This window comes from Schistocerca nitens, chromosome 3 (genome assembly GCF_023898315.1).
Source record: "Schistocerca nitens isolate TAMUIC-IGC-003100 chromosome 3, iqSchNite1.1, whole genome shotgun sequence".
Lineage (NCBI taxonomy): Eukaryota > Metazoa > Arthropoda > Insecta > Orthoptera > Acrididae > Schistocerca > Schistocerca nitens.
Window position 1 is genome coordinate 51569267 of NC_064616.1, and position 13031 is coordinate 51582297.

The 13031-nt window shown below is 35.5% G+C and overlaps 1 non-coding gene across 1 annotated transcript; it reads left to right on the plus strand.

Moving 5' to 3' along the window:
- The first annotated feature begins 2607 nt into the window (after window positions 1-2607).
- On the plus strand, window positions 2608-2680 carry Trnaa-cgc (transfer RNA alanine (anticodon CGC)). Its single transcript has one exon. It is a non-coding gene; the product is annotated as a tRNA-Ala (tRNA).
- The last annotated feature ends 10351 nt before the right edge of the window (window positions 2681-13031 follow it).

The window sequence follows — 13031 nt, forward strand, 5'->3', positions numbered from 1 at the left end:
GTATTGCCTCATAAGCCAGAGACTGCAGTCATGTGTGTGTGAGTTCAGTTTGTGTGAGTATATGTGTGAATGTTCTATCTCCAATGGAAGCCTTGTTGGCTGAAAGCTCATTTTCTGACAGTCTTTTTGTTGCGCTTATTTGTGACTCATCATCTCTGTTACATGGTGAGTAGCAACTTTCTAATTGGTACTAAGTGAGTAATACAGAAATGACTTGATGATTTAAAATGAGAGTTACTGGTGCATGTAAACAGAAATCCAATCATTTTGCAAATAAATCTCTACTATCCCTTCATATGATTGTGAGATGCTGCAAGTGTAGGTTCATTTGACATTACCACTCCAAACTGAGACATATTGGCATGATGCGGTAAGAAGGAAACTGTTATATAAATAGAGAAAACAGAGAAAACAATATACTAAATAGGAAATATTCACTGAAGGGATATGTGCAAAAACTGAATGCAGGACCCATGAGTAACATGTACTGTATACAATTAATCTTTCACAAGATCATTATATGTCAGTTACATATATGTTTGAAAAAAGCATCCCATATTCATACAGGAAATGATACTAGTCAAAAATAGTAATAAAGTCCAGTAAATATATGTGTGGAAATGAATACTTGTTGAGATATGGGTCATTGTCCTATGACAGCCATCTGCCTGTTGACACTTCGAGAAGTGCTCAATGTGATTACCACTGATTCTTATACCTTTCAGTCCTCCTTCTCAAAGAATCATGAACCCCAGTGAACACATCTGGTTGCCATCAGGCTTTGGCCTATACATGAGACACATGCTCCTGAAAGGTGTACAAAATGTCAATGGGTATATAGAATTCACCAGAAGGCATTAAGTTCCGATGAGCTTGAAGCACATGTTACTGGATGTCCCAAACCAATGTATTGTTTCAAAACCTTTTTTATTAGGTACTGTCATAAGAAGTTTAGAAAATGAGCTGCACAAGCCACTTAAATGTCTCCTGCTTGACTACTGTTCTTCAGTAACTCATATAATTTGTAGTGCAGAAATTGGTTTCAAACAGCACCTGTTAATTCATCTGGTACATTGTAAGGTATTATGAATATGCGACCCACAATTTTTGCATACTCACTGGTACATAAACTAATCTGATGCCTTGCTTCCATGATCACTTTTGAATTTGCATCTGCCCACTCATGTGTACTGTGGTAATTTATTATCCTCCTCTGTGTGAATCCCACCTCACCTGTAAATACAATGTAAGTTGTGAACTGCAGATCTTCAGTGTTCCATCTTAAAACTCGCAGGCAGAGCAGTAGTCTGGTAAGTTAGTATTGCAGTCTGAGAACTTACACATGCTGTAAGGGATTTGTACAGAATATCTGCTTGTGCAGAACTGACCATGCAACAACTAGGCTTTCATCTTCATCAGCTACCGTTCATTACAGATTTATTTCAGAATCATCTTCCACTTGTTACAACACTTGCTCCTCCATATCTGATGTATGGTCTCTGCGAGGTCTGCACAATTTCTTGTCCTTATAGCAAATGATCCCATGTCAGATGCAGAGTGGCTGTTTGGCTAATGTAGGAGACAGTTGTAAATGCTATCTATGACAACAGTATCAAAGTTAGAACTTTAAGCACAGAAAAAAAATAAGCCTCTTGAAGTCCAAGTTGTGTAACCCTAATTTTCCTTAAATTTTAGATTTCTGTGCCTCAATAGGTAAAAATGGAAACATTACAGAATCACTTTGTTGTCCATCTTTCTGCCTATCTGTCCACATGTCTGCCCTTTGAGATCCCTTTTTCTCCAAATGGGGATAGGTATAGGGTTGATGTATGTGTCACATATTAAGATCTATGGCCCCACAGAAGTGTGAAAACTTTAAGCTTCTGTCAATGTGATAAAATGATTTATTATTATTTATGTCACATACTTCAGTACTTGCAGACTCAATCAGCAAAACCTACAGAGTACCTCCCATTGGCATAGAATCATAAAATTTAGCAAGAAGCAAGGTCTAATAGTACAAGTAAAGGAAAAAATTCTGAAAATTGTTAATCTGAAATTACATCACAATTTTTTTGGCATTTATTGTGCGTATGCTACTGTGTGTCTATGGAAACTCCATTTTCATAGGAGTGGGTGTAGTTATCAAGTTGAAATCTGATTCAGGTACTAAGCTCTACAGTACCTTAATGGTCTACATAATTTAGGCTTCTAAATCAGTGCAATAAAAAGATACAGTCATCTGTAAAGACACCTTTTTCTCAAGGATGGATAGAGGTCAAATAATAAGGTCTACAGTCCTTTTGTGGAGTAAATAATATAAACTTCTAAGTCAGTGTGATCAAATGATACGGTTACATGTGTCAGATATCTTGATACTCACAAAATCACTCCTAAAGACCTATACATGACCTACCTGCGCACATGTCAGGCCTTTTGATTCAGTGGTAAAGCACATGCCTGGAAACCAAGAAGTCTTGGAACTGAATCTTGCTCAGACCACATATTTTGTAATCTTTGTTTTAATACAGCCTTCATCTCTCAACAATGTGAAGAGTCACCAGAAACAATATCTGGTTGTTGAATTGAATGTCCCCTTTCCCACCGAGCGAGGTGGTGCAGTGGTTAGCACACTGGACTCGCATTCGGGAGGACGATGGTTCAATCCCGTCTCCAGCCATCCTGATTTAGGTTTTCCGTGATTTCCCTAAATCGTTTCAGGCAAATGCTGGGATGGTTCATTTGAAAGGGCATGGCCGATTTCCTTTCCCATTCTTCCCTAACCTGAGCTTGCGCTCCGTCTCTAATGACCTCATTGTCGACGGGACGTTACACAACACTAACCTAACCTAACCCCTTTCCCAAGTTGGATAACTGGGGTAGGTTAGAGACATGTAAGTCATGGAAGTGGTGTCCCTTAGAAATACTGGTACCAGACCACTGACCCAAATGAAAGTATTACTATTATCAATACACATAATTAAGTTTCTATGGAACACCCACAGTGGAAGTCGTAATCACACTTGTGCAGTTTTTTTAACATGGACAGAATCTTTGCTAACAAGTGACATTCTATTAACAGAACAAATTGTGTAATTCATAACCTGCTTAGCAACAACATAGACATCATCATAAGTTACTACTGCAAGCAGAGACATCTATTAGATAATTGTGGAAATGGCATAGATGGGTGTTACATCACTTTGCCTGCTATTGGTTTGAGTTTTCTTAACCTGTGGTGGATGTTCTGTCTTCTGACTCTGCCAGTAATAAGATTTACCTGTTTAATTTATTGAACTATGTTCAGTGTGGCTCAACATGAGTTGTAATAATAAAGACATCATCTGGGACTCCATTGTTTAGGATGATAATGGATGCAGTAATGAACATTTCCTGTCACATTCAGAGTCATTCAGTGCTGATCAGTGTTTTCTTCTCATTATCTTACCACATTGCATCAAAATTAATAGTTTCTTGTGTTTGGATGCTTTTACTGATATAAAGTACAACATCTGAGGCACAACAGCTGTAGATAAGTTCTACATTGCCAGTACAGTAGAATAATATTGAAATCATAGAGCAAAAGTTATAACAAGTGGCCATTTCTATACCCCTAATGACAGTCCTTTCGCCTCAATTGAAAACTACTGCAAGACACAACAGATGTTTTGTCCCAATGATTGGAACAATATTATTACAAAATCATGGTAAAAAGTAACTTCATGTCATTGTCACTGAAAAACAATAAGTCACATGGCTAAAGATGCAATGGATTTGGCATCAAAAGAGTGATCCATTCACATACTTTTTCAAGGAAACTCTTTCAATGGACAGGGAATTTCACAAGTTGGACTTCATAACAGGATATAAAAAAGGATACACCATTTCTCTGATGAACATACTTCAAGGGACACTGTATGCAAGACTATGGGCAGTTCAAAAGAGAAGAAGGATATGGAAGAGCTTTTGCCCTTCATTCTAGCTGTTCACCACCACTATTTTCAGAGCCTTCTTTCCTCTTACATAGCTGGTACACTGAATGGAAATGATACTATTGATGAAGAGTAACAAAAACTATGTAAAATTACATAAATATGGTGTGGTTGACTGCTATGTGTATTTTTAAAGTAAATAAAATTCTTTACTTATTTATATCACAAGTGGTATAGCTACTTTTGGGTTCTTGTACCAGGTCTATAACTTGATAAAACTTATTGGAATTGTTAATTGATGCAAGACTAAACTATTCTGAAAACATACATGATTAAAAAATTATACACAAAATAATGTTAAATTTTGTACAGTATTCCAAGTAAAACATAAAACATCTTGAAACCAGAATAATGTGAACTACACCACTTGTGTTGTAAGGGTCTCAGATACAAGCAATAAGAAATGGACAATGACCATCAGCAGGAGGCAGCCTGCACCACTGAGTACTGACCATTCTTGACAAAAGGAAAATGACTCACATCTCAGCAAATATTTGTTTCTGGACGTAAGCATGTAGGACATTTTTCCTTGGTTTCTAATCACCCCATATAAGCAAGTGGTGATCTTCATAATGGTTATATAATTTGAGCATTGTCCAGTTAATACTTTTACTAATTAATAATAATGTGAAACTACAACTAACGCAGCACCAGCCTTTAAATAATATTATTGTTTGGAAAGGTGTATAGCATAGTAAATTGCTGCCTGTCAAGAACTTCTGAACGGATGTATTATTCTTAGTGAAATAATATGAAATCAATAATTGTGCAAATCAGTGCATGTTGATGTTTCACAACTGCAAGACTTTTAATATGTAATGTGGTTCTCATCACACTAGAATAAGAGCAAAGAATGAAGAACAGCAAATCCAGCTAAGTCCCTTGAGATTTTACAAATCTAGTATCTATAACCACAGTGGCACTCCAACCCCTTCCCTCCCCATCTGCCATACCACACATTTCTTCCTTGCAGTCCATCTACCTTAATCATTTGACTATAACTTTCTCAAGTTTTTATTGACAATAATTTAATTTCATTTGCTTTCCATTTTTCTTTCATTATTCTTAAATATTCTATTTTTCCCTAATGCCTAAATTATTATTACTAACATTTTGATGATAATTCTCATACATTCATCTTCATTATGTATATGTAAAACATTACTCATATTTCACAATGATGCAAGTGAAATGGTTTCTACTGAGTTTCTCCCTTTATCTATACAAGTCCACTTGAAAACCAAAAAATAAATAAAAAGAACTGAATAACAACTACAGAATGTTGTAGAATCAGTTAGAGAATTTCAGTCAACCCATAATTATGAGGTTCTAAGGTCAAAGGATCAATTTTTAGGTGCCAAAGACAAATAGAAATTAGAAAAAAATTTGAGGTATGGAGAAATTATAAGCCAATTCAGGTTCATAGTGAAGACTGAACCATCAACTGCAAAACAGAACAGATGAATGGAGCAAATGACACACAGTCAAAATGTTATGACATAGCATTAAAAATTACGTAGATAAACTGCCAGGAAATAGAATCTAGCATTACATAACTATATGAATTTGAATTTTAAATAGCTAATACTTCATATTTTGGCACTTCAATGAAAAATGTAGTTCAAAACACATTATTGAATGAACTGTAACATCCAATGATTGTGTATCCCAACTGTGAGGAGTTAATAGTGTGGTATATGTTTATTATTATGTCATTTTATAGGTATTGGTACAGGGTGTAAATGATAACTGCTTACAATGGATCACAGTGGTGTAGGTGAAGTTGAGATGAAGAAATCTATACAGAATACCTGTGGTCTATCAATCTGGGAAACATCCTCAAATTGACCTACAAATGCCACCTAACTTACCATGCATGGACACTGCAGGAAATTGTGTCTAAGTTCACCTTTGAGTATTACAAACTCCCTTGTTCTTGCACTTAGAAAATTTAAAGTTGATGTTTGTGTAAATGTAACCTCAAATTACGCTGAATTCAATGGTATAAAATTAACATTTAAATAGTTTTGTCCATCTGTCATTATTATGAAACTCCTGTGATTATATCAAAATGTAGCTGCAATTAGTTTTTGCAAAATGTTTACAAAAGTCTTTACTTTCACTGCCCCCATGGGAAAGTTTAAATTAGCAGTGTTAATGAAACAGCCAGTGGTGTAAGAGAGCAAGAGGGTACTGAATATCTCATGCGACATGCATGCAATGTGCACTGTAGCTATGGAGCATTTGTAGGCCATTTAAGTCCATTTCCCAGTTTGATAGGCCACATATGTCCTTTATTAAGTGGTTCATTTGACTTCCCCTACTCAACAGTGGTACTCTGTAAACAGTTATCATTTACATTGCATATAAAACAATGTGATTAAAAACCTGAAGCATCCATATGTGTTCAACAGAATATCTGTGTAGTGTCATTGGTAACATCTGTAACCATACTTACGTAACAGTTACTGTCAATGAAATGGTTGTGGCTGTTTTTCTTGACTGTTTAATTGACCATTCACATAATGAGTAAAATAGCAACTTCTGTTTCCCAAATTCTATATGGTATCAAAATGTTTATATGAACTGTGGACAACTTAAATTTGTGAAGGCCCAACATGATATATCATACTTGTGGAACACTTTTGATTATAGTTTTGCTGATGTACAGTATTTATTTATATTGTGCAATACAATGTTTTATGTTTAAAATCCTGCTTGTGTTCCCAGAGTTGTTATGCAGACTTATTTATTTGCAAATACTGTCATTAATTTATCATAAGATAGAAGCCAGGACTACAAGACTTATTTGAGTTAAGTACCTGACAGTGAAAAATAAGATAGTTACAATAATCACCACTGCTTTCAAAACTTTTATGAAAACCTCAGTTTTCAGTTTTCTGAGTAGTTTCAAATATCTTTACACATATTTATGTGAAATTGGTTGGTGTCAAGAAAATTTTGGTCTATTGAAGGAAGTGAGAGATTCTTCTCTTTTTACTTTAGAACAAAATTATATCTGTTTAAAAGTCATGAAGATAATTTAAATTTCAAACAACGGCTCATGATCTGCAGCTATTAAGTGTAGTATAATGAATTAACATTAATATTCCATCAATAAAACCTATGACTACTTGAGGCCATTCAGAACATATAGCTACAGAAGACCATTCAGATGCCTTTACATAGCTTAACTTTTTCCATGCCTTTAATAATGACACAAACACTGCACATTGAGCTTATCAACCAAATACAGACAGTGTATATTCATAGAGCTGATAGTAGGGAACACTATGAGTTGAGAGTGGTTACCTATTTTCCAGTTTATTGGCATTCACATATATATAGTTGAAAGTAGTCACTTAATCAATCACACAATATGCCATATTTGATCAGACAATAAATATGCAAGTTATCTTCAAAGAAGATATAATGCACAAATAAAGCTTCATAAGCAGAGCAACAGAATATATGTGATTCACATTATAGTTATTATTCAGTAATCTTAAGAATGTGAAATGTGAATTGCTTCAGACTTAAAAACATTCTTGGGCAACTGGATTTCAAAATTATATTTAAATAAAAAATCTCTCAGACTACAAGACATAGATGATGCAAAGTAATGTTATATTTGATAGTAAAGAATGATTATTTGCTTTTATGTAAAGACTAATACTTGTACATACCTGCTGTTGTGGTGGATCTGTTGTCTTACTGCAAAGCCCAAGAGAATCTACGACTCAGACAGGATATTGACAATCATTTTTCATCATTCCAGTTGGGTGTATGTCAATGTTGCTTTGACAAAAAATTGTCATGCTATGAGTGCTTAAGACAATCATGAAATGAAATACATAAAATACAGAAAGCAAGGTTCAAATCAGGCATGTCTGGAAGACAGTAGATTGCCAATGCCTGTCACTCTTCAACACACACTTAGAAGTAATAACATTTAAGGAGAAGATGCAAATATGGTGCTTCCAAACTTGAGTTGCAGATTTGAAACAAAACAAAAGATTATATCTTGAGCAACTGGATTGCTGATATACACTGAAATTTAATGACATTATGATATTCATCATTGGACACTTCATATGAACAAGTTTAAAATGCTGTCTGTTTCATTACACACCATATGTTTTATGTAGCTTTGCTTGTAATTATATTAGAATTTATAGAGTAGTGACTCAAAGTTACCAACTATATTGATAAAGACAATATTTCTGACAGCAGTTCTGTGTGTGGAATTTAATGTTAAGTTCTTTTACTTTCATTAGTTATTTCATTGACTGTTAATTAAATGCAAGTTACTGGAGCCTTTATGCACACTGGGAAATCATAGGGCATGAGATGTAATTAAAATTTCTATCTTTTCATAAAATATGCACAAACTTGGAAGCACCAGATAGTGTGGAGGAAATTGTATGTGTGTGTGTGTGTTTGTGTGTGTGTGTGTTTACTGTGGAATATGTAAGAAAAAGAATGACAGAAGGAGAAAGATGAAGAGACCAGAGTTTTTCCACCATTAAAATGCAGCATGCAGCAGTGTCAGGCAATGCGACTAATACACACATCATTTATTAACAAGTTACAGTGTAAGAAGTACAGATACTATTAACAAACATGTGGAAGGGTACCACTGTTTCAAAAGTATGTGACATGAAAAAAATTAATGGTCCATTAAGTTCTTGTATTCAGTACCACTGAAGCTCAGAATTCTTCATGTAACATATAAATGAAGCAGGGTCTGTATATGTGTAAATAAATGAAACAATGACACATTACACAGCATGTAGTAAATACAAGCAAAGCACAGATTGACACAAGAGCAATAAGCATACATGTGCACATACTAGTCCCTCCAGAGCACTACATATGAATCACAGAAGAGAAACAGTAGACCTGCCTCTGAAGAAAGAGTAATTAGTGAAAGGGTGAGAAGGGTCAGAACATAGTAATGAAACAGGAAATTAACTACAGGAAATTCTTGTTATAACAAGCAACATATAGATGCCCAAACAATTTACTTAGCATTAAAGGTTTCAAATACGGCTTTTGGTCTCTCACTGGTATCAGTTTCAATAAATAACATCTCCCATACATAAAATAAAGTAATACAGTTGTTATAACAAGACAATGTAGTACTGTTACCTTATTATGAGGACACACTCTGCAGGAACCATTGCAATCTGCATGTATACCTATGAAATACATCTATGACTCTGACATTGGCAGACCATCAATAATATTCCGATGTTTACCTAATGTTCGTGTGAAGGTGGAAAAACTCTGGATTAGACATCCATTATGAGCTAAAACATGTTAAGAAGATCCAAATATCTGATTTTTAAAATATTAGAATTTTATGTAGCACTGACTATTTGTATATCCTCTTTCCTTTCATTGATCTTTTAGCAAAACTATTCTGAACATATGAACTTTGCTGAGTAAAATTCTAACCTTGCTTCAAGCAGTATTCTAAAGAGAAGAAAAAAAGGAAATAATGAAACAAAGATGTATGAAAAACTGATGCCCAGTTTAAAAAATCCTGAATTTATTTATTTGATTATCATATGGTTATTCATGTGTTATTAAATTGTTTATTCAGAAGTTTTATTTTGTAGAAGTTTTATTTAAACAACTACATAGGACTCATCACTTTTGAATCAGTCAATATTCAGATTTAAGAGCTTATGATTGTGTGGGAGCTACGACTGTTATGACATAATGTCAAGTGCTGGCATGCCAGTTGGGAACAAGAGCGAAGAGATGGTTGTGAAAAGATGTCAGCCAATTGCACGCTGAGCAACCTCTCTCCAGGATGACAATGCGACAGCAGCCGCCCCTATGTGAAGAGAACATAAGCACCACACCCTACTGGTAGTGTCCCAGTTGAACAGTGGCCTCAAAACTAGCGACTTGCATTATTACTTCATTTGAATTCTCTATGTATCAGATTTCGGAACTGGACTGAAGAAACAATTATTTTATATGTTGCCCTTTGCTTGTGACACATCTGTGTAACACAAAGTTAAGTATTGTAATTGCTTTTTTGTAATAAAACTCATTAATACAATTTGTTTGAATGTTGTCTAGTGATCCAAGAAAGCAGTCTTCCCAGATACCCCATATCGATGACTAGGAAGGATTGAACACAGACTACTAAAATGTGTTACTTGAATGAAGAAGAGAGGAGCAGAATAAGAAAAAGCATAGTTGTTCTTTATCCATTACACTGAATGTGGATGTAGACTCCTACATTGTTAATCTGGTATAACTGTGAGGCACAATAAATACATATTTTGAAATTACTATTCATTCCACTTGAGTGTTCAGTCTTTCACTACTGTAATCTGTTTGTTGCAAGGTTACAGCTTTCATGCATATTTCAGCCAACCACCTACTTAAATAGGTTACTGTTAAGTTTGAATTACTGGTATACTATACACTGAATTGGAATTCATTTTGCAAACAGTGAGCAGCTTTATAAATTTTGTGTGATATATAAACATAATATGATATACCTTAGATGTGAGTTTGTAATAGTTCTGGCTGTATGGCCTTTTGCACTGTGTAATAATAGTATAGTGAGATAACTCATAACTTTATGAAAGCCTCTTAATTTGTTGCCATTTCAGTTTTTTTACATTTCAAGTGTCTTAAGTTTAATTATTTGTCGATTGTGACTGACATGAGGGCACATAAAGTGTGATATGGTGTTGTATTGTTGATACAAGAGAATGGAGTGGTCAGACATGTGAAGCACAGTTTAAGGAAAACAGACATAATATCATCCTGTTAATGTTTTGAAATAATTTTTTAAGTTTTATTCAAGGAAACAGAGACAGCCAAAATTTTAATCTCTTTCCTAGTTTACTGCCCCTAAGAAGCTGAAAATTAGTGGAAAAAGTGACCTCTGCATAGTTGAATTTGCTCAGTGAACACACACATACACACACACACACACACACACACACACACACACACACACACACAGAGAGAGAGAGAGAGAGAGAGAGAGAGAGAGAGAGAGAGACAGATTTATGTGAAGTTGAGGAAGAGACAATGAGAGAGAACTGAGGATAGAAGAATAAACAAATACCAAGCATGCCTAAGCAGAAAGAGACCATAACTAATACTCCAAACTGACTCCTAATATTTCAAGCACAGTCACACCTCACAAAAATGTTAGAAACAGTTTACTTGTACTTGCCAGTTTTTTGTCATCAATTTATAAAGTTTGTCTGTAACACTGTACTAGCAAAATTTAAATTGCCATACAGTAACATCTCATTAAAAATGTTCTGGTCTGTGGAAATGCAATATCTTTAGAACAAAAGCACTCACACGAAGAGCTCACCAAGCTCTATCCTATCAAAATAATTAGTTAGAGATTGGAAAACGAAGAACACAATTAGAGCGTCAAAATGAGGCTAATCTACAGATGAGGAGTTTCTGTCATTTACAGTTTTTAATGTGTTTTTGCCCTATTCTGAATGGTAATCTGTGAAAACATTATTTTTTTTTTTAGCTTACAGAAATGAACCAAGAAACACAGTGTGTACTCTGCATTATTTGCTGTAAATAAATGAAAATTTATCACCACTTTCTAAACTGAGAGAGAACCTACAAATAGTGGAATTAAGACACCCAAAATAGTAGATAATGAGATGAATGACTGTAACAAGTTTCATGTAATCTGAGATGTTAAAACAAATTTAGGTGTAAATATCAAATCAACAATTCAGTGACTTTTACGGAAACAGTCTCCATGTTACTTTCATGAGCACATATGACATGTACATGTCAAGTAAAAAATAAGTATTAGGCTGAAGGATTTTACTTAGAATGTGGCCACTGCAGAGAAATAAAGGCATTTTTGATTTTGAACAGCAAAATAAATTTTTATGACTATTAGAATCTTCAGTTCATAATGAATAATTCTAACAGACTAGTGGCAAGCTCAGTGGCAGAAGCTTATGAAACAATGATTTGGACTAATGTTCTTGACTGCCATGCTGCAAAAAACACTGCTCCCTGGATTGAAGGAAATGTAATTTCATCTAGCTGATAATCTGTTGCTAAGGAAAGACTGATCTACTAAAACATTATGACTATTGACATAAACCCATCCAGGTGATAGCAGCATCATCTGGTGAGGAATGATTGCTAGTCAGACACACAGACAATGCATGAAGTACCAGTGAGCATGCTGTCCGTGTGTAGAATAAGGAAACTGCGTGATCTATCTGAGTTTGACCGAGGGCAAATTGTGATGGCCCAGAGGCTTGGCACAAGCATTTCAGAAACTGCACAACTTGTCAAGTGTTTGAGGAGTGCTGTTGTGAGTGTCATCACCATGTGGCAAAACAATGTGAAATCATTTTCAGATATCGTGGGGTTGGGTGGCCACTCCTCATTACAGATGTAGGGTGTCATAGGCTGGACAGACTGGTAAAACTGGACAGGCATCAAACTGTAGCAGAACTAACATCAGATTTTAATGCTGGGCAGAGTACAAGTGTGTCTGAACATACAGTGCACCAAACGCTCCTAACGTAGGGTCTCTGCAACCGACGTCCCATACCCATACCAAAGTTAACACCATGGCATCGGCAACTGTGACTGAAATTGGCACATGGCCATCAGCACTGGATGTTCATGTAGCATAAGAGCACTGCACAGTGTGATGGATCCAGATACTTTCTTTATTATGGTGATGCGAGGGCATCAGTCCATAGTCTTCCAGGAGAACAGCTCATTGACACCTCTACTGTGGGATGAAGACAAGCTGGCAGTGGCTACATTGTGCTCTGGGGAACATTCACATGGCCATCCATGGGTCTACTGGAGTTCTTGCAAGGCACCAAGATGGCCAAGGAGTATTGTACACTAGCTGCAGACCACATACACTCCTTCATGATGATCATGTTTCCTGGCGGCAGTAGCATTTTTCATCAAGATAATGCACAATTTCATAAGGCAAGGAGCCTGATGGAGTGGTTCCAAGAACACAGTGGCCAGTTTCAGATGTGCTGC